The sequence below is a fragment of the Ctenocephalides felis genome, unplaced genomic scaffold (assembly GCF_003426905.1).
Source record: "Ctenocephalides felis isolate EL2017-DRISC unplaced genomic scaffold, ASM342690v1 CF-g0.4_SCAFFOLD_00845, whole genome shotgun sequence".
NCBI lineage: Eukaryota > Metazoa > Arthropoda > Insecta > Siphonaptera > Pulicidae > Ctenocephalides > Ctenocephalides felis.
The window spans coordinates 418,741-442,356 of record NW_020536999.1 but is presented as its reverse complement, the minus strand read 5'-3'; positions in this window follow the sequence as shown (position 1 = coordinate 442,356).

The window sequence follows — 23,616 nt, the reverse complement described above, 5'->3', positions numbered from 1 at the left end:
ATTATGGTACGGAAAGTTCCAGCAATTTGCCTTAAGGCACGATGCCATACACCACTAGTTTATTTTAATTTTCTGTGCGGGAAGATCCAGTAATTTGCTTTGCACCACTAGTTTTATATACATTAAATAATAAATGAATGATTATTTGAATTACATAACAAAATACATAACTTTTTGATAGTGTTAAAGGTCCATCTTTTATTGACTAAAACTACAGACTTGTTTAAAGTATACTCGCATATACTACATGTATATATGTATATTTCATTTCTATGTATATGTATATATTATTTCTCGATCGTGGGGCGTCGGGGGGGGGGGGTTGTATGTTTTCAATAGCCCGATAATAATCAATATGCAGAGCTCGTATTTATACAATTTATTCCTCTCTTCTCCTTTCCGATTACTCTCGTACTCGCACTCGCTCGCCTTTTCAAAGAAAGAATGAACCAATGAACAGACGAACGAATGTGCATTAGATTTTCTTTGATTTCCTCCTCGGAGGCAATAAAATTTTCAGAATTCCTTATTAGTGTTCCTCCCGAGATGAATGAATTGATGAAATGACTACGTGCCTCTAATAAATACATTTATAAACATCGCCCCCCATCGCCGATTGGAGCAGGTGTTCGGGAAATTAATCGATATATATATATATATATATATATATATATATATATATATATCATTTACACAATACAGTCATCAAACCTATAATAATTATCCATTGCAAATATATGCACATGCAATAGTATTATAATAGGAGCCTCTCCTCGGGGGTTCCGACAGGGACCAACATCTTAATCACAATTTACTATCTTGGAGGAGAATTTGGAGTTTGAGATGGAGATGTTGACACTGATGATGATGTTGATGGTGTTAGTTTCAACACATATCGAATTTGCATATGCAATACATCAAGGCTACGGGTAACTGTATCGGTTTGCAATTAACATAAGTTCAATGGTTAGAAAAGTGGAAATGAACCCTAGAAAGGGTTTTCATTGTAAAAAAATTCATTATTATCTATATATTTTTGCCATATTAATTTTATTCACTTATTTTAATATTTTTAGAATTTTCGATGTACAATTTCATGTAGAGATACCAGATATGTAAGTAAGGTTGCAATAATGCTATAACATTTAGAAAATTTAAATGAAAAAAAAATCATTGTTAGTCAAAATTTAGTCGTACCACCTGTAGCCTTAGTCGTACCCACAAGTTAAAAACTGTATAGGATTATCTGTGATCATCCTATAATCCAATCCAATAATTTTCATAATTGAACCAGTTGTTGTAGGACGTTAATGGTTTAGTATGGTCATTAAGACCAAGTAATCTATCGTTATACCAAGTAAATCATCTAATTTTAATTTTAACAAACGTCAACAAAAGTACTAATTCTTTCAAACTTTGATGAATTTTTAAAATTAAACTACTTGTTGTAAGGCCGTAATATTTCAGTAAGTTCTATAAGCCCATGATACACATTACCAAAGAAAGTTTCATAAAAATCGGCTTAATTTTTTTCAACAGTTAATTACAAGAAAACAGTAGATTTTCACCTTAAAATAATCAGTATCATTCCCAGCTAATATCTTTCGAACAGTTTTTGATTTTTTAAAATCGATTCGGTAGTTTGAGCTTAAATGTGGACGATAAGTTTAACACTTTTTTTCAAATTACAAAGAAACGGTTTGGCAGATCGACTCACAAAACTGACAAACGGTAGTCCTCATTGCGATACATCAAATGGCTTTTAAATTTCTAAAATCGGTTCAGGCGTTTTTCAGAAAACGACAATCAAAGGTCTAATTTTGACAAGTGCCAAAAAAACGATACCAATTTTTTCAAACTTTGACAAATTTTTAAAGCTAAACGAGTTGTCGTAGGGCCGTAATATTTTAGTGTGACCTAGAAGACTATGGTATCTACCGTCAAAAAAAAAATCATAAAAATCGTAGAAATTTTTTTTTTAAAAACTTTATTACAAGAAAACGGCCCAGCCGATCTTTACCAAAAACTAATCAGCACGATTCCCAATCAATATCTTTCGAACGGTTTTTGAATTTTCAGAATCGATTCAGAATTGCGGGCTAAAGCGTGGACGAAAAATTTTTCACTTGTCTGCAATTTACAAAGAAACGGCCCGGCCGATCGCCGCGCAAAACTCAGAAACGATAGTCCTCATTGAGATACATCGAATGGCTTTCAAATTTTTAAAATCGGTCCAGCCGTTTTGAAGAAAACGTCGATTCACGGCAAAAAATCTGTTCACACACACACACACATACTTTTTCCAAATTTGGTCTCATTTGATTCAGAGTGGCTTGAAACGTCGAGAAAACATAAAATTAGCGAATCGGATTTTTTGATGAAAACATAAACTTCTCCTTCGGGAAGTTAAAAATATACGGTTGTGTGAGTGAGTGTTTTCACGTGCATATGTGCAAGTAGCCCCACATATCCCCAATATATCTATCGATATTCGTCGTCCCCATTACGTGCGGCCAATATGACGCGTGCCACGCATCGAGCAAGTGGCAAGTGGCAAGTGGCAAGTAAGCAGCAACGGCAACGGCAACGGCAACCTACTTTAACCCACTCCGCCGCCGTTGCGGTATCGATCACCCACTCAACCGCCAGTCCGTCCGTCCGGCGGCACTTCTAATCCACTACGAACGAACGGGATAACCAACTCTCCTCATGCCTAGTAGTGCAGTAAACGGAGAGGAAACTAGCTGTAAGTGGAATTCTGTCTTGAGGCAATTAGGGCATCGTGCCTTAAGGCAAATTGCTGCAACTTCACGTACCGTAACGAAATGTTCGAGGAATACTGAATGTTTTCAAATATATTATTATAAATAAAGAAACTAATGTAATATTTATAAGAATTATATAAACTGAATTGCAAAGTTGAAATTATTTGTTTAAAGTATATTAGAACTATAGTCAGAATTAAAAATAAAATCTGAATTATTTTCGATATACAAAAAATTAAAAAAAAAAAAGTTGGAACAAAATTTTTTTTTTCCAAAATCAATTAATTTGTTAAGACAAGCAGAAAGTTCTTTGAATCAATTAAATTGGACGCTTAGTTCTCTCAAAAACTGCCATTTTTTACATATTTAGCTCCGTCTCTTCGAAATGGCTGGGCCTGCCTTTGCCAAAAACTAATAAACACTTCTCCCAATCATTACTAACTGAATGTTTTTTAGATCATTCAAACCGGATACTCCGTTCTCTCAAAAAGTCGATTTCTATTTTCTGCATTCTTTGCTCCGTATCTCCGAAACGGCTGGACCTGCCTTTGCCAAAAACTAATCAGCCCATCTCCCTATCAATATGAATCGAACGTTTTTTGAACCATTCAAATCGGTTGATCCGTGCCCCCGAAAACGTGACTGGAAATTTGTATCCATACACACACACACACATCCATTTTTATGAGGTATGCCAAAATGTTCAGAAACCTTCAAAACGTCGAAAAATGTAAAAATTTTCAATTCCGATTTTCGGCCCATTACAATAACTTACCCTACGGGTCCTTATTTGCATGATAGCTGACTCATTTTACACGCAAAAAACATGTAACAGTACTCATTTTAAAGCTTATGTTGAGCACTATAAAACCCAATTTCACCGAAATGCATAAAATGTAAAACCTCGACACTAGATGGCTTTAAATACAACAATTAAATCTTGAACGAAATAAAAAACGACTTTGCACTTTCAAATCTTGCTTAATATTTTTCCTAGAACACTTTATGTAATACCGATTTATTAAGATTTTTATTGACATTATTTTGTTCATTACATGATTTTCGTTAAAATGTATATTTTAGGAGATATTTGCAAAAAACGAAGAAAAACACCAAAAATATATGAATCTTTAGTGGTCAGTAACTTGAAAAGTAATCATTTTTTTGAAAAACTATGAAAGACATTTTTTTCTTATAATTAGTTCTTCTATCGATTTCCGACGTTATTTTGAAAAACTGTAATTACACAATTGAGTTAGAAGGGGTGTCATCCCCCTGGGGGGTGATGGCGCAACCCGAATTGTTCTCACTTTTGAACTTGAGGGTAAAATGAACCTAATTCCAAAATTTCATTCAATTCGGAGCACAGTAAAAAAATTCAGACCTAAAACGCTCCGTTTACTGTACTACATGCCAACGACGACGTCACATTATTGGCCTCCGGTCACACGCTCGGCTCTGAACCACGATCGGTCCGTCGTAGGAAGGGTCGGTCGGTCGGTCGGTCGTCCCTGCTGCTAATTCCGTCAAGGCATCCCGCGAGTTAACTAACTTCTGTTAGTTTGACACGACGACGACGACGACGACGACGACTACGGAACTTACATGTTCGCTCGCCTTTCTTAATTTAGAAACAGGGATGCAATATGTGTATCGGTATGACATGGTCATAGGGTCGTCATATTAACAAGGTGTAGGAGACACAAAACTTCTCCATATATAATAGAATAAGAGTAATTCTAGTGTAGAGCGATAAATTTTAGGTAATTTTTAAAGTGTCGTAAACAAAAGCAATGAATGTTTTTGCTATTCATTTTTTACTATTTGTTTATTAATATTATTAAAATACAAAACAAAAATAAAATAGTTGAAAATTGTAAAAACTGGCAGCTGATGAAGTGGGTGGTCTCAAAAAATTGGCACCTCAGACTTGACATGATTTCAGCCCTCCTAGTCATCCGAAATAAAAGAAATAAAAAGATTATTAATCTACAATGATGTCGCAATCGCCCGAACTAGCGATGAGAAATTTTTTTTTTTACAAATTGGCGACTGTTTCAAACAAAGTGTTTTTTTTACCGCTTTGTTGAGTTTCTCGAATTTTTTAATAATAGTAAAAATTGAAATTTGACGATAATCCTAGTTCGAGCTATAGATAGGTCTATAAACAATACTCTCTGAACATTTCAAGTGAATCGGTCGATTAAAACTCGAGAAATCGTGTCAACAGTACTGAAAAAGTCTGTTCTGAGAAAAACGCATTTGAAGCCAAACCAGTATGGAAACCGAGTCAGTAAAATGCCTATATCTCTAAAAATAATTCAAATTTTCAGAAACCTTTTCGTAGCCATTTTCTTAGATAGTTAAACTTTAAAAATATAAAATAAAAAAAAACATTTTTTTTGAATTTATACCCTAGAATACCCCCTTAAGGCACGATACCATGCACCACTAAGTAGATTTAATTTGTTATACACTTCTAAACTCAAATGAGAGCGTCCTTTCTCACTTTTCGTGTCATAAAAATTCAATCAAAACGCCATATATTTTGATTATCTCGAATTCGTACATATGTATATTCCAATTTTAATAACAATGCGATTGAAAAATTCAATTTCGGCCAACAATGAGCACAAAACACACATCGCACGTGCGGGCGACAAAAAAAATCAAATATCTTTCGCACAGAAAACGCGGCGGCGGTCTTGATTTTACATTGCATTTCATATTTTCTCCACTCTCCGAAAAAAAATGAAAGTAAAAAACACTTGTATCTATGTGCTTTTATTTATTTTTTGAATATAAATATAGCGAATGCAAAAGCACAAGGCTGTTTTTGTTTGGCATTCAGAACTTATCCGACGACGATTTTTTATTTAGTAAAGCTGGTGCAGATTTTCTAGCCTAGGCAATTGAATTAAGGGGCACACCTAGAAAAAGGTGATTTTTGGGAATTTATATTAAAAAAACTACTTTATCAATCATTTCAAAATTTTAGGAATATATTTATACATGTTTTAAGAATACATAGTAAAATTTTTAAAGAACAAAATCAAATATTTTTCAAATTATCGTCGATCTCCAACGACGCGACAAAAAAAGGCCCTTCACTGCTGCAGTGATTCCGGCCTTCTACGTGGACGAAATTAAAAAAAAAATTCTTGTTAAACTAGATAATATTGTCTGTAAAATGAACTACGATAAAGAAAAAAAATCAAAAATTGACAAAATGACGCCGTTTTTTTTAAAAAAAAGTCGAATTTTACCCAAAATTTTGGTCTTTTTTGACTGCCAAAATTCGATTTTTGATTCGATCAAAAAATCGATAGTTCATTTTACGGAGAACTATATATAGAACATGTAAAAAAAAATCGAAAGTGATCGGATCATTTGTTTTTGAGTAATCACTGCGGAAAATTCGGAAAATGCTGTTTCGAGAATGATCGTTATACTATATACTGTATATATACTCTTTAAATGGCTGTGACTCAAAAACTATTTAAGATATCGATTAAAAATTTTTGTATGTTATTTTTAAAAGTATAACCTATCGAAATATGAAAAAATTGAAAATTCAATTTTTTGAAAATTTCACACTATTGTGCCCTTTAAGATTTCATGCCTAAAACTATTGCATAGTGTAACTAGTAGCATAACTAGTGCATAAAAACGATTTTAATTAATTGTTAACGTTTGTGTATAAAATAGTGAGTTAGTTATGATCTTATAAATAAAATTTATAAAAATGTGGAGATATCAATATAAATTATACAAAAAAAAAACTTTTGTTTTAACATGTTAGTTACAAAATCTAAATTTACCATCACAATTGAATATTTATTAGTAACCATCAGTGGGCAACAGATTCCGACTTTCAAGCCAATCAAAATTAAATTATGTCTAATTTATTATTTCGTCATTAAACGAATAAAATCCCTTTTCCCGGATTCTTCCTCCCTCTTCGAAGCGACACTTTGTAAACCAATTTAATCGTTTCCCTATCGGAATATTGAATTTTCTCTCAGAAAGGAAAAATAATCGCGCCCGGAATAAATTTAATGTGGCTCGGGGTAATAATATATATATATATATATACACATAGGACTTTTCCAGGGGGTGGTAGTTAGCCTGTGACGTGATTCAAATACTGAAAAGTATTTTTTTTCGATTATTGCTCCGCAAGCGGCTGCTACGAATCCAGATATTATTACATTCATGAAATTTTCTACATTGAAACTGAATTTTACGATTATTGTTACTACTGTCATATTATCATATTCAATTTTTTTTTTTAATTTCCTGAAAGAGAAATTAACCTTTTCGTCAAAAGATTCGATTTGCTAATTTTAGGTTTTCTCACGTTTGATGTAGAAGTTTGAATTTCATCAAAGCATTTCTCAAAAACGGCTGAAAAGATTTTATAAATTTAGAAAAGCAAGCAAAAAAGTGTTAACCGTTTTTGCAAAAATCTTCGTATCTGAAGTATATGGATTTGTGCATTGCTCTCAGAAATTAATTAATAATCATCTAAATAGATCATTATAATTTTTGTAACTATTTTACACATTGTTTATAATATTTGTATCAATTTTGAAAGTTGGAATCAAATAGTTGAAGGCTCAATACAAATACTTAGACAATTAATTTAAAGCATTTTCAAGCACTCTAACAGATTCTGTCGAATTTTCAAATTTTTATGAACTAGTGGTGTATGGCATCGTGCTTTAAAGCAAATTGCTGGTACTTTCCGTATAGTCTTCCGTACATAAACAGTCTAAACGCACATGGGTAAACATTTGTACCAGGGTGGCGCTTAGGCTGTGCTTAGCCTGGGTCATTTTTTGAATTTTTAATCCAAAATTACAAAAATATTTTATGGAAAATAAAAAAAGATGTAATAATTTTTTATCCTCAAAAGCAATTGTTTTGTCAATACAAGCATTCAAATCGGACGCTTAGTTCACTCAAAAACTGCCATTTTTTGCACATTTAGCCTTGTATCTTCGAAATGGCGGGACTTGTCTCTGCGAAAAACTAATCACCACTGCTCCCAATAATTATAAATTGAATGTTTTTTAGATTATTCAAATCGGTTGATCCGTGCGCCCGAAAACGTGGACGAAAAAATGCGGACATACAAAACACACACACACATCCATTTTTTCTGAAGTATGCCAAAATGTTCAGAAACCTTCAAAACGTCGAGAAATGCAAAAAATTATATTTTCGATTTTTAATTTTCGATTTATTACAATAACTACCCTATGGGAAGTTAAAAATATGTCAAAGTGGTGGCCCATATTTCCAAAACACATTTTTTGTAGGAAATATAAAAGATGTAAAAAAAGCATTTTCGCCGTTCTATTCACACTGGTCTTGGCTAAAAATTGAAAGAAAAAATTATCAGTGCAAGAAAAAGCAAAAATACTTTTCATTTTTCATTTTCTTTCACTTTTTTCACAATTTTAAAGAAACTTGGTGTAGTGGCAATATTCTAAGTTTTATCCAAAAACAGGACACGAAAAGTGGTATAGATACAAAAATGCCTTGAAATTTGGAATAATATTTGGTGTCAAAATTTTTCGAAACAATTATTGAAAGTTGTTAAATTTACATTACAAATACAAAGGCGATTCCTTTTTTTTTACTGATGCCACTTACTCCTAAATGTTCGGCGTCACTGTCGGACTTCGTAATTTTAAAATCCTTTCTCTACTTAATAGAAAGACGAATGGTCGGTACGAGACGACCGGTTATGATTAATGTTCGGAAGAGAATTATATATATACGGTTGAGGGTTGAGGATTGGGGGTTGAGGATTGGGGGTTGAGGGCCGCCGCTGCATATTATATTCTATGTATCCGTGATATATGGGGGTGCAAGTGCAAGTGCATGCATTCGCAGAGAAGTCAGATGCGTCCATTTGATGTCCTAGAAAGTAGATTTTCACTTCGGGGAAAAGTTTCAATTGGGTTTTATAATCTCTTCCTGCTAAATTAGTTATAATCTCAGTCAGAGGTTTCAAATTTTTTAGAAACAAATTTTTCAACATGTGGACCACGTCCCACAATAATAATTGAGATTAATCAATTCTTTAACGAAACCAAATTTTAACGCAACCCGTTATTCCAAACATCGATTATTTTTCATAATAAAATTACTTTTCACGGGCCTATAATATTTTAGGATGTTTGTTCAGACCATACACTCTATCTCTATGCAAATTTTCATAGAAGAAACACAGCAGATTTTTGCTAAAATCGTTTCCAAACTAATAAATTTCGAAAGGATTTTAGATTTCAAAAATAGGTTCAGAATTTTAGGCTAAAACGTAGACCAAGAAATTTGCTTTTATCTGCTAAAAAGATATAAAATCATATCAATTTCCCGTAGGGTAAGTTATTGTAATGGGCCGAAAATCGAAATTGAAAATTTTTACATTTCTCGACGTTTTGAAGGTTTCTGAACATTTTGGCATACCTCAGAAAAATGAATGTGTGTGTGTGTGTGTGTGTGTGTGTGTGTAAGTGTGTATATATGTATGGATACAAATTTCCAGTCACGTTTTCGGGACACGGATCAACCGATTTGAATGGTTCAAAAAACATTCGATTCCTATTGATAGGGAAAAGAGCTAGTTAGTTTTTGGCGAAGGCAGGTCCAGCCGTTTTGGAGATACGGAGCAACGAGTGCAGAAACTAGAAATCGACTTTTTGAGAGAACGGAGTATCCGATTTGAATGATCTAAAAAACATTCAATTAGTAATGATTGGGAGAAGTGTGTATCAGTTTTTGGCAAAGGCAGGCCCAGTCATTTCGAAGATACGGAGCTAAATATGTAAAAAATGACAGTTTTTGAGAGAACTAAGTGTCCGATTTAAATTATTCAAAGAACTTTCTGCTTGTCTTAAGAAAATGATTGATTTTGGAAAAAAAATGTATAATTTTTACACATTTAGGGTTTAATATCGAAAATAATTACAATAGTGTTACAATATTTATAATAATCTATTTGAAAACATTCAGTATTCCTCGAACATTTTGTTACGGTACGGGAAGTTCCAGCATTTCAGCCTTAAGGCACGATGCCATACACCCCACTAGTCTAAAGTGTCTTTAGCAATTTCTGCTAATACGTGGTTTGAAAACAGCAAAGTTAAAAATAATAATACAATCAATAATAATCGAGTCGTAGCAACTTTTTTTGCTAGGATAAAATTTAGAAATCTTTACACAGTTTCGAGTTCATTTTTCAAATAGCATGCAAAATGAAATTCATTACTATATATCTCCTCGTATATCTACATTTAAATAATACTTCGTTAGCAATACAAACGGGTATTAAAATAAAACAGACTTTTTATTTAGCCCGCGGCCTCACTTGACATTTTCAATTTTGCGTTAAAGATAAACTCATTCCTGAGATACAAGCTTTTCCTTTTATATTAATATTTAAAATCTCTTTTCATCATTCATATCTTTTTCCTGAGTTTTTCTTCTTTTTCTTTTTTAAGATTTCCACTTTTTTTCTTCTTTCCGCCTTTTTATATGTATATCAGGGATTCATTTCTGTTCCGAGTTGCATTTGCAGATAGATGTATGTATTAGCATGCAAATGGAGGAATTTTATTATTTTATTAGCATTTTTTATTAGTGAAATGTACTTATGTTATAAATATTTATATATTTGTATATATATATATATATACAGTTGTCATAGAAATTCATGCAAATAATTTCACAAACAAATGTAATGTACATTATTTTTTAACTTCTACAAGAAAAAGTTCAAGTTTTGACTAGAAGATCTAATTTGCAAATTTTATGTTTTCTCGCAGATATGTGGATAATTTTATCTAATACCATTTGGCATAAACTGATGTTAACGTGATGATTAAAAAAAGCGAAATTTTTAAAAAATCTATAGGTAAATCAGGCCAAATCATATACAATTCAAAATTAATCAAATGTCAAAGTGAAAAGCAAAAAATAAATTGATTTGTAGACGACTAGAATGCTTTTATCGATACTTGAATAGTTTCAATATTTTACTTGCTTTTGTACTATTTCATAGTTTTGCTGACTTCAAGCCACATTTTTGCTTAAATTTATTTATACACTTTACATAAATAAATATGTAGATATGCAGATAATAGTATCTACTTTGAAATGGCATTAACAAATTTTAATATGCTAAAGAAAAAAATTGCAATATTTTCAACAATACTAATACGTGCATCAACTTGCTTGGGTATTATTTGATACTTTTATTACGTTTTTGCAGAAATTTCTTTACACACTTTAGGCAAACAAATATGCCTTTATTCATAAATTATACCGTGAGATACCTATGCCATCAATTTTTACTTTGGGCAATAATATTGTGAGAACCTAATCAATTATAAGTATAAGGAAATCATTGAGTACATAATTTGATATTAATTTTGTTAATACCTACGCTTATTTATTATGATATAAAACGTATTATAATATAGGACTAAATTTGGGATAAGATAATCTTACTATTATCATAACTATTATACTATACTATTTTATTATACTATACTATTATATATCATAGATAATTTAACTATTATCTATTATACCGTGAAATACCTATGCCATCAATTTTTCTATCCATACAAATAATCTATTACAGCTTATTATTTGCTAACTAAATTATTATTATATATATGTATATATATGTGTGTGTGTGTGTGTTTATATATATGTATATATATATATATATATATATATATATATACATATCAGACACCCTACATACCTATTTAATAGGTAATGTGTTATATTTCTACCTTACGCCCTACGTATTATCTCTACCTATCTATTGCCTGTACCGGGGATTGAACCCGGTTCCTCTGCGTGACAGTCACGCATCTTAACCACTACTCTACGGGTCGCCCCACTGAAAATATATTATGGAACACACTGTTGTTTCTTTGGTTCATTTTCTAATTAATTGAGTAACTAATACTAAGCCGACGCGACGACACGCGAAAAAAGACGGTTGATTGTAGCCTTACGGTGGTGTAGTGGTTAAGGTCGTAGCCTGTCACGCGGCGGACCGGGGTTCGATTCCCGGTAAGGGTAAAAATAGTATGTAAGCGAAATTGTAGGCGTAAGATAATAAATGTTAGGCGGTTTAGATATAAGTTTAAGGATCGTACGATATAGTAGATGTAAGGCGTATAACCACGTAAAATGCAAAGTTTAGGTATGGTCTAGGTATAGGTTATGATATTAGGGGTTATCGTATAAAAATTGCGAATGTTATATAGATATTTAATTTATAAATATTCTTTCTTCTATACAAATATTTAGTTTGCTGGTTAGTTTTTTGACAAAGGCCGGGCAAAAGTGCAAGAAATGTCGATTTAGTTTTTGAGTCAACGGAGCATCTGGTTTAAATGATTCAAAAAACATTTTACATTTATTTACTGAAGGAAGAAGTGATTAAATTTTTGGGCAGGTCCAATAAAAAAAGTAAAATATTCTCTGTTAAAAATATTAAATATCGGTACGAAAAGTCCTAGCAATTTGCCTTAAGGCACGCCATGCACCTCTAGTATAGTCTTATATTATAAGAACAAAAAGTTCAAAACCATCGGAATCGAAAGGTGAAAGTTTTTTATGTAAATTTGATTATCAATCAACTTTATTTATACTAAAATAATTATTAAGTAGTGGGGTGGGTGGGTGTAATCGTGCCTTAAGGCAAATTGCTGGAATTTCCCGTACCGTTCGTTACAGTTCCCGTAACGAAATGTTCGAGGAATACTGAATGTTTTCAAATAGATTATTATAAATATTGTAACATTGTCTAATATTTATAAGAATTATATAAACTGAATTGCAAAGTTGAAATTATTTGTAAAGTATATTATAACTATAGTCAGAATTGAAATTAAATCTAAATTATTTTCGATATACAAAAAATTAGAAAAAAAAAAAGTTGAAACAATTTTTTTTCCAAAATCAATTATTTTGTTAAGACAAGCAGAAAGTTCTTTGAATCAATTAAATCGGACGCTTAGTTCTCTCAAAAACTGCCATTTTTTGTACATTCAGCTTCGTATCTTCGAAATGGCTGGGCCTGCCTATGTGAAAAACTAATAACCACTTCTCCCAATCATTACTAATTGAATGTTTTTTAGGTCATTCAAATCGGATGCTTCGTTCTCTCAAAAACTCGATTTCTATTTTCTGCACTCTTTGCTCCATATCACCGTAACTGCTGGACCTGCCTTTGCCAAAACCTAATCAGCACATCTCCCCATCAATAGGAATCGAATGTTTTTTAAACCATTCAAATCGGTTGATCCGTGCGCCCGAAAACGTGGACGAAAAATAGTATCCATATATATACACGCACACACACACATCCGTTTTTTTTTTGAGGTATGCCAAAATGTTCAGAAACCTTCAAAATGTCGATAAATGCAAAAATTTTCAATTTCGATTTTTCGATGATTACAATAACTTACCCTACGGGAAGTTAAAAACTTTTCGGAAGATATTATTTTGGAATCATCTTTGGTTCCAAATTTAGCGATAGGATTTGTGAAAATAAACTAATATATTAAAAAAAACTGAAAAAAATGGAAAAATCTGCAGTAGTTTCTCACATTATAATTCTTTACAAAAACTTGGCATACTTATTTTAGAGATATTAAACCACTCATATACCAATATATTGGTTAAGTCTATTATTCACACGTGAAAAGAAGTACTTGCAGCTTGCCTCAAGTCGAAGTACCACTTACACCTACAAGTTATTAAATGTGTTCCGTACTAAATTTATTAATCACGTGTATGCTTTTTAATTTAGCAAATTCTCCATCCAAATCCCATTAACTTTATATTTCTCAAACGCCTCCGTCTCTAACGTCGTCGTCGCAATTTTAATCAATGTGTTATATATTTATTCCGCGTCATCGTCATCGTCATCGTCTTTACTCGAAGAAATTTTTCCTCTGGCAAAGTAAGAAGAAAAATAAGTAATGGACGGAACATTATAAAAAATGTATTTATTTACGAGTCAGAGTATAAATGAAAATGGCAATTTCCAAAGCGTGAAATACCTGCTTGGAATTAATTTGCCGGCACTTTGCCAAAGAATTGCCATTCTGTGTGGAACTAATGGAATTACCTTAAAATGTATTTAATCCGGGACGCTCTCTCTCGCTACTGCTCCGAGGAACACAAACATACACACACACACACTAATAATAACACATTTATGTATAATATATACATTCATATATACTTGAAGTCTCAACAGCCAAAAAATCTAGAACTAGGTGTAAGTAGCGTTTTATCCTTGATGCAAAATGCATGAACTTCCTGACATGTGCAAATCGAAACTAGTTGGTTTGGTATTTTGCCTTGAGGCAAGTTACATGAACTTCCCGATATGTGTAATTAATCGACTTAATCAATAATAAACAAATTAATTTATGAGTGATTAAAAGTATTCCGAGTGGATTTATTACACATGATTGAAAACGAACGAACACTTTTGGAAAATGTGAAAAATCACCAGTTTTTATAATTGAACCAGTTTCCATAGAACTTTAATGGTTTACTATGTTCATTAAAACCAAGTACTCTATTGTTATATCAAGTAAATCGTCTATTTTTAATTTTAACAAACGTGAAAAAAACTACTTATTTTCTTAAAATTTGGTGAATTTTTAAAATTAAACTACTTGCCGTAAGGGCGTAATATTTCAGTAAGTTCTATAAAACCATGGTATATATCGCAAAAAAAAAGTTCCATAAAAATCGGCTTAATGTTTTTTTTCAACAGTTAATTACAATAAAACGGCTCGGTAGATTTTTACCTAAAACTAATCAGTAACATTCCCAACAATATCTTTCGAACGGTTTTTATTTTTTTAAAATCGATTCGGTAGTTTGAGCTTAAATGTGAACAAAAAAATTAACCATTTTTTTCAAATTACAAAGAAACGGCTTGGCAGATCATCACACAAGACTGACAAACGATAGTCCTCATTGAGATACATCAAATGGCTTTTAAATTGTTGAAATCGTTGCAGCCGTTTTTGAGAAAACGTCGATGAAAGGTCTAATTTTGACAAATGCCAAAAAAACGATGCTAATTTCTGCAAATTTTGAAGAATTTTTAAAATTAAACGACTTGTCGTAGGGCCGTAATATTTTAGTATGATCTACAAGACTATTGTATCTACCTTCAAAAACAATCATAAAAATCGTTGAAATTTTTTTTACAAGAAAACGGCCCGGTCGATCTTTAGCAATAACTAATCAGTACGATTTCCAACCAATATCTATCAAATGATTCTTGAATTTTCAAAATTGATTCAGAATTGCGGGCTAAAACATAAACGAACAAATTTTCACTTATCTGCTATTTACAAAGAAACGGCTTGGCTGATCGTCGCGTATAATTGATAAACGCTAGTCCTCATCGAATTACATCGAATGGATTTTAAATTTTCTAAATCGGTCCAGCCGTTTTGGAGAAAACGTCGATTTGCGGCGAAAAATCTGTTCACACGCACACACACATACTTTTTCCAATTTTGGTCTCATTAGATTCAGAATGGCTTGAAACGTCGAGAAAACATAAAATTAGCGAGTAGGATTTTTTTATGAAAACATAAACTTCTTCGGGAAGTTAAAAAATGAATTAATGAGTGATTATACCGAATTTGACGAATTTTCCAAACACATTAGTTATTTCTCCAAACGCTCTAAATATTACATAAATATGAAAAACGTAAAATCGCACCTTTATTTTCAAAAAGCTTCTATTACCCACAAGATTTTTGGAAAGTTCTGTTTTTAAAAATATTTTTTGTTTGCAAGTGCGGGTGTGTCGTGTACGTATGTATGATTTAGTTTTGATAAAATTTCAAGATATTCGATTTATTTCAAAGAATGACTTTTAGAAATCACGTTTCGAAATATATTGTGCACTTTGTTGCATCACATGTTCAAACGTTGCACTCGATGCTAAGAAAAAATCTCTCAGGAAAATCACAAAATACATGTGAGTCGACGAAAATGAAAAAAAATTGTATAAAAGAATAATTAGAAATTTCGCTTCTGATACTCCATATATACAACTAGTTTGATATCAGATTTATATATATCATTATTAAATATTCGGAGCATTTCTCTACATTTTTTTTAGTTTCTTGAAAATTTTATCCCGGTGATTATTTTTCAGTTAGCATAGAAGAAAATAGATAAAAATCACTGCAATTATATATAAACAATCTCCAAAAAGAATTTTAAACCAGCCTTATAAATTTGAATAAATATTTGGAACATTTTTCAACTGACTATATTATTTAAATATCTCGAAAATTTTGTTACGGGCTATCATTTTTATTTAGTTTAGCAAAAAAAAAGATAAAATTTAAACTCCATATAAACAATAGTATACAGCCCCATACGAAAATTTTAAATAAAGCTGGATGGATCTTATAATATTGAACAAGTTTGCTATTCGGACAATTTTTCTACTTTCATTTAAATATCGGAAAAAAAAATTGCACCGGGCTCTCTTTTCTAGTTATATCAGCAAATACTACATAAAATTTGCTAAAATTCTGCATTAAAAATTTAATAAACCCTGATACAAATATTTCAAATAAAGCTAAACGTTCCTAGGTATAAATTTTGCAAGTTTGATTCTAAATATTTGGAACACATTTCTACATTTTATAAAATAAACCGAAAATTTTGTTCTAAGCTTCTTTTTTATGAGTTTTAGCAGAAACTAGATAAAATTTTCTACGATTTCATATAAACTGCCTTATATACCCTAATACAAAATTGTTGAATAAAATTAATTTAAATTCGCCGTTATATATAGTGAACGGACGGACGCGAACAAGATATTTTTTCACATTTTTTTAAATATCTCGAATACTTCATTCTGGGCACTCTTTTTTAGTAAGCTTAGCAGAAACTAAATAAAAATTACTACTATTTCATAAAAACAATGCAATACACTCTTATATGAAATTTAAAATAACATTAGTCAGTTTTTTATATTTGCTATGAATATTAGGAACATTTTTTACATTTTTTTAAAACCTCGAAAACTCTTTTCTGGTTAGCTTAGCAGAAACTAGATAAAATTTACTAGCATTCAATATTTTATTAAAATTTGTTACAAATTTAGTTTGAACTTGCTATTGTGTATTTTAAAAATTTTGCAATATAATTATTGGAGACACTTCTTTACAATTCTTCGAATGACTGAAGTCTTTGTCGAAAACACATTTTTCTGATTAGCTTAGCAAAAACTACAAAAAAATACTATAATTCTGTATAAACTGTCTTATGTAGTCTGATATGAATATTTTGAACAAAACTGTACTTTGTACCCGCATTTCAAAAATTTGCTACAGAATATTCTTGGCGTTTTTTTTAAATAACTTTAACATTTCTTTCCGGGCTTTCTTTTTTAGATATCTTAGCAAAAAGAAGATAAAATTTTCTACTGATCCTTCTAATAAACTATCTTATGCATTCTGATACAAAATTTTTAATTTTGTAAAATAGAATTTCAGCGCTAGTTTGATTTGGCGCTCATATATAGTGATTTCGGACAAAATGCTTTATATTACACATACCGAGAAGTTTTAGCAACTTGCCTTAAGGCAATATGCCCTTCACACCTAGCTGTTTTACATCACATTTTAATAATGAAAAAAAAGGTTTTTTTAATCACATTTATATATATATATAATTTTAACAACAATTGTAAACACTCTTCTTTACATTTGTTTGGATATAATTTAGTCCTTAAGGTATTTCAAATATTTGTATAATATTTGCAATCGTAATACTATTAATAATGACGAGAATAAATTGTAACCCATTTTCGGTTCTTCGGCTCACATAAACACTATTATTTATTTTTAAAACTTATTCACCACGCCGCCAAATTGTTGGAGTTTTTGAATTTTTGGACCAATATTATAAAGATTTGTCATCGGATATAGATTTTACAAAGTTTTACAATGCAAATTTCAAATTTCACCCCAATAAAATTAGTCTCGTGAGTATGTTTTTCCCCAGTTCTCCAGTTCGGCCCCGTCGTCGCCTTCTCCGTACGTGCGATAGTGCCAAATCAATTTTACACTCAGGCACATACATATCTCTGGCACGTGTGTACTAGCTACTACTAGGGCGGTAGGGGTACTAGGCACTTGCTTGGGTTGGGGTTGGGGGGTCGTTCGTATAAAAATCGGAATCCAATAACGATATTTTACAGCATGAGTTTATATGAAGAAAATGGGTTAAACATACGGTAGAGAGAGATCAGGATAAGACCTTAGCCAATTTTTAGACGGGGCAGGAATCGGACGGGAAAATTATATATCGAATAACTCGTATTAACCGTTCTTCTTGTTTGTGCCCATAATTATGAAAGTGGTCTAAGTCAAAATTAACTAGTGGGGTGGGTGGCATCGTGCCTTAAGGCAAATTGCTGGAACTTCCCGTATCGTAACGAAATGTTCGAGGAATACTGAATGTTTTCAAATAGATTATTATTAATATTATAACATTGTCTAATATTTATAAGAATTATATAAACTGAATTGCAAAGTTGAAATTATTTGTGAAGTATATTAGAACTATGGTCAGAATTAAAAATAAAATCTGAATTATTTTCGATATACAAAAAATTAAAAAAAAAAAAAATTGAAGCAAAAATTTTTTTTTCAAAATTAATTATTTTGTTAAGACAAGCAGAAAGTTTTTTGAATCAATTGAATCGGACGCTTAGTTCTCTCAAAAACTGCCATTTTTTACATATTTAGCTCCGTATCTTCGAAATGGCTGGGCCTACCTTTGCCAAAAACTAATAAACACTTCTCCCAATCATTACTATTTGAATGTTTTTTTAGATCATTCTAAACGGATACTCCGTTCTCTCAAAAAGTCGATTTCTATTTTCTACACTCTTTGCTCCGTATCCCCGAAACGGCTGGACCTGCCTTTGCCAAAAACTAATCAGCTCTTTTCCCTATCGATAGGAATCGAATGTTTTTTGAACCATTCAAATCAATTGATCCGTGCGCCCGAAAACGTGACTGGAAATTTGTATCCATTCATACATACATACACACACACGCACACACATTTTTTCTGAGGTATGCCAAAATGTTCAAAACCTTCAAAACGTCGGGAAATGTGAAAATTTTCAATTTCGATTTTCGTCCCATTACAATAACTTACCCTACGAGAAGTTAATAATAAGAAAATCAGTTTTTCAACAATGATGAATTTGGGCATAATGCAGCCTCTGTTGAGTGCGAAAAACAATAAACCATGGTAAAGCTTATTTCTCTTAAGTTTACCTTCCATGGATCAGTTTGAAATTTATAGAAGACACGGTAAATAATAAGGTGACCATACGTCCCGGATTGGCCGGGACAATCCAAAAGCAATATTTGTCCCAGTTTTAAATGTTTTGTCCCGGTTTGTCCCGGATTGTCCCGGATTTTCAAAAACGTTTTGAATGCCAATATTTTGTATTTGAACTAGAAAATTTTAACCGAAGAAATAAATTAATTTATTATTGTACTTAGTATATAAATTTTTAGCTCACCAATACAGCCCCCCCCCCCCGCTTTCGCCCACATTATAATCCGTCCCGGATTTCATGCAAAGAAATATGGTCACCTTAGTTAAGTGGGGTATTGCTAAAAGGTACGCCCAATACATAAGTTGAGTTTAGTAATGCTCAATTCCCCAGCAAAAAATTATAATGTAATTCTATCTAGTTTGGCTTTTACAAACCCGTATCACATTTCTCCATTTTCCTCGCTATTTTTTTCTCTAGGCCTCCCCATAGAGTTTAAATTGCAGAAATTCCCAAAAGCAAACAATAAAATAAAATGATGCTGTTTTTTTTTTCATTTTTCGTCCGACATGCATGCGCATAGTTTTCGTGCAACGCGTGAAAAATTTTCACGACTCGCCGCCGCAAAAGTTTTTAACAGTTTTTCATGTTTTCCTGTGGAATATGTTTTCAATGAAAATCTCATTCCGCGGACATGTTAATGCATGAGCAGATTTATTCTACTTTGCTTTTTTTGGGAAGAGGAAAAGTACTATATTACTTATCGTTAGTGATATAGGTTTTGTAGTTTCCTCGAAAGGCAAGCCCATGACGTATGAGTAATATGTAAGTTTTCCTTTCTCATCGCCAAGTCAGTAGAGTTCTTATTAATTTTTTAGTCAAGAATTTAATTTGCTTTTTTGTAGAGTTATGACTTTTTTTGACGGTAGATACCATAGTCTTGTAGATCATACTAAAATATTACGGCCCTACGACAAGTCGTTTAATTTTGCAAATTTCAAAGTTTGCAAAAATTAGTATCGTTTCTTTGACATTTGACAAAATTAAACCTTTGATCGACGTTTTCTCAAAAACGCATGAACCGATTTCATAAATTTAAAAGCCATTTGATTTGATGTATCTCAATGAGGACTACAATTTGTCAGTTTTGTGAGACGATCTGCCGAGCCATTTCTTTGTAATTTGGAAAAAAGTGTTAAACCTTTCGTCCACATTTAAGCTCATACTACCGAATCGATTTTAAAAAATCAAAAACTGTTTGAAAGATATTATTTGGGAATGATACTGATACTGAATAGTATGAGTTTTAGGTAAAAATCTACCGAGCCGTTTTCTTGTAATTAACTGTTGCAAAAAAAATTAAGCAAATTTTCATGGAACTTTTTTTGGCGATATATATCATGGTCTTAAAGAACTTACTGAAATATCACGGCTTTACGACAAGTAGTTTAATTTTAAAAATTGATCAAAAATTAAGAAAATGAGTAGTTTTTTGACGTTTGTTAAAATTAAAATTAGACGATTTACTTGGTATAACGATAGAGTACTTGGTTTTAATGACATAGTAAACCATTAAAGTCCTATAGAAACTGATTCAATTATAAAAACTGGTGATTTTTGAAAATTTGATATTAGAAAATACTCCGAGTCAAAGTGTTCGTTCGTTTTCAATCATGTGTAATAAATCCACTCGGAATACTTCTAATCACTCATCAATTAAATTATTTTTTATTGATTAAGTCGATTAATTAATAATTACACATATCGGAAAGTTCATGTAAGTTGTCTCAAGGCTAAATACCAAACCAACTAGTGAAATTAATATGTAGTAATTTACACGTCGAGATTCAGTTTGCCTCTCAGTAGAGTTCTATTTTCAAATCTTAAACCAATTGCTCGTCATTAGATTTCTTTTTTTTTGTTAAAAAGAAATTGAGCTTGCTCAACAATAAAGTTTTTATATTATTTTCTATGTCAAGATTGCACTAGCTTCTTGATATATATATATATCCCGTCAATAGAGTCCTTTACCTGTGACCAATTAACCGAGTCCGGCCCTGTTTTTCCTGGCACACCGCGCGTTATCCAGTAGACAGAGTCAGTTAGCGAATAATCTAATTTAATAGTAGGAGCAGAAGTAGAAGTAGATAGATATGTCTATATATCTGTATAGTGTGTGTTGTGACCCATAAATGGGAAATCCACGCCACTTGTGTGCGGAAATAAGATGACTACTTCAAAGTCAATTATTGCTTCCGGTTTGACACCCACTTACGAACGGAAGTGGTGTTGTTCGTTCGAACCACGACGACGACTACAGCGCCGACGACGACGAGGACGAGAGGTGAAATTTACACGTCGACACAAATCCGAAAGAATTAAAGACATTTGTAATTTGATACGGAAAAAATCAATTTTTAACTTCCCGGATTGGTAAGTTATTGTAATGGGCCGAAAATCGAAATTGATTTTTTTTACATTTCTCGACGTTTTGAAGGTTTCTGAACATTTTGGCATACATCAGAAAAAAGTGATATGTGTGTGTGTATGTGTGTATTTTCAGGCGCACGGATCAACCGATTTGAATGGTTCAAAAAACATTCGATTCCTATTGATAGGGAAATGAGCTGATTAGTTTTTGGCAAAGGCAGGTCCAGCCGTTACGAAAATATGGAGCAAAAAGTGCAGAAAATAGAAATTCACACTAGGTGTGCCCCTTGAACTAATATTTCCCTAACTCCAATATTTCCATGTAAAGACTTTGATAGAAAGCATCCCCCGCGTTAAGCGGGCCATCACTGTAATTTGTTTAATCTATTTCTACAATATTTACTATTATATTATTTTTAAAACAAAAGCGTTTGTCTATACAATAACGACAGTAATCATTTGTGAAACATTAAACGTCTCGCAAATTCTGCAGCAAACAACTAACAAGGAAGGCGGAAGTTAAACGTCTTGCCGTTATTAATAACAACAGAAGAGAAGAAGACACAAGAAGTTTCGCTTCAGATAACGACTTAACTTCTCGACTCGACTTCGACTTCGACTCGAAACATTTATCGAACAACAATACTGGCAACAAACTGCCGAAAGATAATATCGGGTTGGCATTTAACGAATGGAGTCATAAATTGATAAACAATTTAGATTTGAACGATATTAAATAAATAGACACGAGTTAAATGGATTCACAACTAATATTAACTAGTGGTGTATGGCATCGTGTCTTAATGCAAATTGCTGGAACTTCCCGTACTGTGATGAAATTTTAGACGTTTTCAAATATATTATTACAAATACTGTAACTTTCATTATTTTTGCTATCTTGTTTGTTATATCTGAGCAAATCAAATGTAAATCATAAATAAATCAATTTCATCTCCAGAACACTAACAATCCATTTTTTCCGAGGTATGCCAAAATGTTCAGAAACCTTCAAAACGTCGAGAAATGTAAAAATTTTCAATTCCGATTTTCGGCCCATTACAATAACTTACCCTACGGGCAGTTAAAAATGTACTACATTTTTTGATCAATCAACACATTTACTTATTATTATGTTTATTCTATATCGACAGTATTTATTCGTATTATTATTTAATATTATTATATTTTACCAATATTCTGATTATAAATATTTATCAATAGTTCATTATTATTAATTTCCCGTAGGATAATTATTTATTATCACCACTATATTTATATTGATTTATTCGAATAAAATGTCCATAATATTTAGCTAATTTGGAAAATAACATGAAAACGAGTTCGTTCAAAATTTTAATATCACAGCTTATAAATTATTATATAAAAAATTTGTAAATTTTATCTATAGTTTCTGCTAAGCTATCTAAAAAGAATGTCGTGATAAATTTTTCAAGATATTTAAAGAAATGTACAATAATGTACCACATATTATGTAGCAAATTTGCTATAATTTTTTTGCAATTTGATTTTGTCAAAATTTTAATATTGACGGTTATAAAATTGTTTATACAGACTTTTAGTAAATTTTATTTAGTTTCTGTTAAGCTGAAGTTTAAATGGTGCACAGAATAAAATTTTCGAGTAACTTATAGAAATGTACAAAAAAGTTCCGAATATTATGTGGCAAAATTGCTAGATGCATAAAAGCGAGTCCAAAATTGTTTTAATCCAAAAATCTTATAGATATAAAAAAATAGTAAATTGTAACTAGTTTCTGCTAAGCTAAGAAAAAATAGTGCACAGAATGAAATTCTCAAGTTATTTAAAAAATGCACAAAAATGTCCTGAATGTCAGTATCAAATTTGCAAGATACAACATAAAAGTGAGTTCAAATTTGTTTTTCTTCAAAATTTTAATATAGGTGCTTATAAGATTGTTTATTGTTTTTTCTTTGAAAATAAGTAAATTTTATCTAGTTTCTGCTTAGTTCAACAAAAAATAGTGCGTAAAATAAACTTTTCAAGTTA